At 38.2% G+C, this 5,577-nt stretch overlaps 1 protein-coding gene across 1 annotated transcript in view; it reads right to left on the bottom strand.

Annotated features, from left to right (window-relative positions):
* Axdnd1 (axonemal dynein light chain domain containing 1) overlaps positions 1–5,577 on the bottom strand; it is a 145,506-nt gene that overhangs the window by 133,578 nt on the left and 6,351 nt on the right. The gene's annotated exons all lie outside the window — the stretch shown is intronic.

The following is a 5,577-nucleotide window of genomic DNA, read 5'->3' on the forward strand; positions in this document are numbered from 1 at the left end:
TATTCACAGAAAAACAAATGCAAATAGATCTTAAACAAATGGGAACATGTTTAGTATTGTACATGGTAAATAAAATATAAATTATAACCAGTAAATACAACTTTTTACCCATCAAATTGGCAATAATAAAAAACTGGGGATGAGGATGCATCTCAGTGGCACAGCATCTGTCTGTCAACTGTGAGCCTCTGAGCTTGCCTCCCAGTATCAAAATAATAATAATAATAATAATAATAATAATAATAATGAAACTCTACAGAAGCAACACACATTTATATTCAGTATTTGTATGGTTTTTTGCAACTTGCTTTTTTCACTTAATGACTTGTTTGGAAATCATTTCATCTCAGCATACAATGAGTTCCTTTGATTGGGTATGTTTGGGTGGTTGGTTTTTTTCCATACTAGGAATCAAACCCAGGGCCTCAAGTATGCTAGGTAAGCATTGTACTATGAGCTACACCCATCAGCCTTTCTGTTTTTAAACTGGCCACATAGAATCTCATTGTACATATATATCATTAATTCCCTATTGCTAAATATTATGTTATTTCCAGAATCTTCCTGTTACAAACATTAAAATGAACATCTTTTCCCATATGTTATTTCTTACATGACTATATCTGTAGAATAAATTCCAAAGGTGGAACTGCTAGATTGAACAGTGTGCATTTGTAATTGACAGATTTAACCAAATTTATTTAGATTAAAAGTTCTTCATTCTACCCTTATCTTGAATTCAGTATTTATCATTTCAATGTATACCTTTACATTTAGTACATAATCATAATTCTAAGGAATATATAATACAATTTTGAAGGTTTTAAAATCGTAAGTGGAGTTGTAGAAGCCAGGCACACAGAGGACAGCTACTGGGACTTGATGAGCCTTGCCCCACCCCTTCCCACCACCATGGCCAGAGTTCAGCTGAGCTGTGACCACTTCTCCCAACACTGCTGTCCCCGTAGCTCTGCTGAGCTGCCTCTGGCTGCTTGGTGAGCTCTACCCTGCGTTCCCCCACACATACTCCATCGAGAGAGCCTTATGGAGCTTCAGCCTGTTCTCATCATCATTGAGCTGTGGCTTTCCCTCCACCCCATCCCAGCAAGGTGGAAGCCACACTGAAACCCACATAGCAGGAGCTTTGGTGAGCCTACCCCAGGCTCCTACTCTTATGGGAGTCTCGCTCACTTGAACTCTGCACCCCTAATATCCCTACAGAGTCAGGGTGAACACTGAAAGCTTCAAATATGTCAAAAGGAAAGAGAAAATGGCAATCTCAGACCTCCAGCCAACCCAAAATAGGTCTTCAAAGGTCATAGAAGAACTTGAAAGTTACACACCTGAAATTTAGCAACTAAAGAAAAGAAAAAAACAAAAACAAAAACAAAAACAAAAACAAAAAACCTCCATCATGCTATGAAAGAAAACAGATCAGAAATAATCTCTCAGGTGAAAAAAGAAATGCCAACAATCATGAAAGAATTGCTCAGTACATCTAAAGAACACATAGATAAAATTAGAGGGGAATAGAAAAATGATAGAAATGTTGAATAAACAATACAGGAAAGAATAAGACATTATGAAACAGATTCAAACAGATATACAGGACATTAAGAATTCCACTGAAAGTTGGAAAAACCACTTGACAAAACTGAAGACACAATTTCAGACCTTGAAAATAGCATTGCAGCTATTTTTGAACACAAAAGGAAAGATCTTTTAAAACTAATAATACACCAGGAAATAACAATGCAACAGCTGCATGATGATGCAAAGAAAAATGATATAAGACTAATAGGTATCAATGAAACAGTTGGAGTCAACACAAATGACATAAAGACTGTTTGCAAAAGTAGTAGCAGAAAATTTCCCAAGCATGAGAAAAGAATTAGACATACACATAAGTGAGGCATACAGAACTCCAATTAACCATAATTAAAATAAATCTATACCCATAAATAAAATAATAAATTTAAAATTAATCTACATAATAATTAAGATCCCAGAAATTCAGCAAAAGAACAGAATGATAAAAGCTGTTCGAAGAAACAGATCATATATAATAGAAAGTCCATCAAAATTATGGCAGATTTCTCAACATAAACCATCAGATCAAGAAAAGCTTGGAGAGAGATATTTTAGGTTCTGAAAGAAAATGCATATTTTGGGTTGGCTGGAGGTCTGAGATTGCCATTTTCTCTTTCCTTTTGACATGTTTAAGCTTTCAGAACCTACAGAACTACCTATCAAATTTAATGGAGAGCTATTTCCATGACGAAGAAATTCATGAGCACCAAACCAACTCTACAAAGAGTACTGATGTCTATTTCAAAAGAGACAAAAATGACAACTTCAAGAACAACAATAGAAAAGAACCACCAAACAGAGCAATCAATGAAACATAGAAGGAAAGTAGGGATCTTACAGTAGAAAATAACATGACAAAGATATGCTAATACATATCAGCCTCATATCAGCCAATCAAAAAAGAAAGAAAGAAAGAAAGAGACTGGCAGAGTGGATCAAGAAATAAAAATCCAGGCCTGGGGAGATGGCTCAGTAGAATAAACACTTGCCTGGAAAGTGCAAGGACCTGAATTCAATCCCTGGTTCTGCAAAAAAAAAAAAAAAAAAAAAAAAAAAAAAAAAAAAATTAAAGGAAATAAAAATCCAATATGCAGTATATAAGAAACACATTTACCTCAAAAAGAAATTAACAGGGCCCGCCAGACAGCTCAGCTGATTAAAGCACCTGCTTAGACAGACGCAGAGACTAGGGTTTATTCCCCAGCGTGCCATGCCAGCCCTGCCCCTGGGGCATGCCTAGATGGCAATTGAGACTGGACACAGTGAATCCCAGTGCTTAGGGGCTAAAAAACAGGAAGGATCACTATGAGTCTGATCCATGTAGTGAGACCCTGTAGACCCCGTACTAAATACATTTTAAAAAAAGAAAAAAGAAAATAGATTGAAAGTCAAAGGATGGAAAATGATACTCCATGCAACAAGAACCCAGAAAAAAGTAGGAATAGCATATTCTGGTTGCTGACAATGTCAGCTTCAAACCAAGAATGATTAAAAGAGATAAATAAAGTCACTACATACTTTTTAGAGGGAAACTTCAAGAGAAAGAGATAACAATTATAAAAATATATGCACCCAATGTAAGAGCTCCCAACTATATGAAACAAATTTTAACAGACATGAAAAATCAAATGAGCAATAATACAATTATACTGGGGTACTCTAATATCTCATTGGCATAAAGAGATCAACTAAACAAAAAAATCAGCACAGAAATAACAGAATAAAACCAAACCTGTGAAGAAATGAACTTAGTAGACCTTTAAGAATGTCCCACCCTACAGAGTCAGAATACACTTTCTTCTCAGCTACACACAAGACATTCTACAAAATGGACCATATACTAGAACAGAGAACATGCTTAGGCCAATGCAGACAGAGAGAGAGAGAGAGAGAGAGAGAGAGAGAGAGAGACAGAGAGAGACAGAGAGAGACAGACAGACAGACAGACAGACAGACAGAAAGACAGAGACAGAGAGGGAGGGAAGGAGAGGGAAGGAGGGAGAGAGAACGAGAGAAAGAAAACGCAGTGATAAATTAACGAACGGCATATGCTTTGGACAGATGTCTGTTCAGAGCGTACCTTCTTGCACCAGAGTGCAGAGCGCTGTGGCTGCCTCAGGGAGCACTGCCTCTTTCTGGAGTCAACTTGGAGTTTTACCCAGAGACACTGCTTCACACCAGTTCCTTTAACCCTTCCAATGATTTTATAAACACTTAGGTTTCTGCCTTTAACTTTTACCAACTTGAAGTATGTACAATTTTTTATTGTTTCTGTTGAACTCTGACAGAGATGACAAAAATATTCCCTTTATCATTAGTATTTTATTGCTGTGCTTTGAAGATCGCTGGACAAGTTACCTCTTTTACTATTAATTGCTCATCTACATAGTTCTGCCATAACAGGCTACCATGAACTTAGCTTAAGCAACACAGATTTATTATCCCAGTTGAGCAGGTCAGAGGTCCAAGGCAGGTCTCAAGGGGCTAAACTTAAGGTGCTGACAGGGCTGTTTTTTCTAGACGCACTACAGAAAGATCCATTTCAACGGTCATCTGTGTTTAACAGAATTCAGTTCCTTAAAGTAAGACTGAGATTCCTGTTTACTACATAGTTGTCAGCTGAGTTGTCACTAGAAGTCCCAGATTCCTGTATCCAATTGCATTGTTTTCCTTTCCCTTTCCTCATACTTGAGATTGAATCCCGGACCTTGCACATACTAGGCAAGAGCTCTTCACTGATCTACAGCCCCAGCTATTTCTAAATTTTATTTTGAAACAGTTTTGCTAAATTGCTCAGGCTGGCCTTAAACTTGTGATCCCCTTGTGTCAGCTTCACAAGTCACTGGGATGACAGGCACGCAGCTCACGCCCTGCCCTACTGCACTCCTTGGCTTGTGTTCCTGCTCCTCCATCTCAGAGCCTTGGTGGCAGGCTGAACTCTCAAGCTTCAGATCGGCCTTCTGCCTCATTTCTCTGGCCCACTACACTGTCCTCTTTTCTACTTTCAAAGGTTCAGGAGGTTAGGTCGTGCACACTCTGACAGCCCAGAATAATCTCTTCATCTCAGGGTTCTCCACCTTTATCACATCTGCAATGTCCTCTCTGCCCTGTGAGGGAGGTGGCTGCATGTTCTGGCATTACAGTGAGGATACTTCAGGGAAGCGACAGCAACATTATATGTCTACTTGATCTTCACGTTTAAAAAACTCCCACTCATTTGACATCAAAACTTTAATGTCAGCTTATTGTTGCATTCCAAAATAGCTCATTAATTTTTCAAAGTGCTTCTCAAACATCTCCTGACTACCAGTTAATATGAAATATAACCATGATCTGTAGGCACAAAACAAAGTGCAGTACAGCAGCAGGATATAAAAGTTAACAGGCTTTCTTCCAGTCTTTTGAGCACTGACACATAGCTGAATAATAATACATTGTACTCAAGTACTGTCCTGTATGGTTTTACAAGTGCCTTTGTATCCATTTCATTTATGCTATACAATATCCCTGGAGGGCACATAAAATTGAGAAAGCCTATCATTCTCAATGAAAAAGTAACTTGCCCAAGTATGGTAACCCTGTCAAACAAAAAAAAAGAAAATGATAGACACCAAGGGATAGGTAGGGAGAAAATACATGGATAAATAATACTTTTAAAATGAGCAGGTTGTGCTTCCCTGGCAAGCACAAGGGTCTGAGTTCAATCCCTGGTCCCGCCAAAAAAAATAAAAATAAAAATAAATCAATAAATAAAACGAGCAGGTTGCACTAGGGAGGCTGAGGCAGCAGAAATGCCATGAGGTGGAGGCCAGCCTGGACTACCTAGGAAGTACAGAGCCAGGCTGAACTACAAAGCAAGATCCTGTCTAAAAAAAAGTGTCACAATCTTCACAGAAACTAATAACGTTTAGAATAATAAAAAAGCAACAAACAGGGGCTGGAGAGATGGCTCAGTGGTCTAAAGCACCTACTTAGAACAAGCTTAGC

The sequence above is a fragment of the Octodon degus genome, unplaced genomic scaffold (assembly GCF_000260255.1).
Source record: "Octodon degus isolate 3935 unplaced genomic scaffold, OctDeg1.0 scaffold00176, whole genome shotgun sequence".
In the NCBI taxonomy this organism is placed as follows: domain Eukaryota; kingdom Metazoa; phylum Chordata; class Mammalia; order Rodentia; family Octodontidae; genus Octodon; species Octodon degus.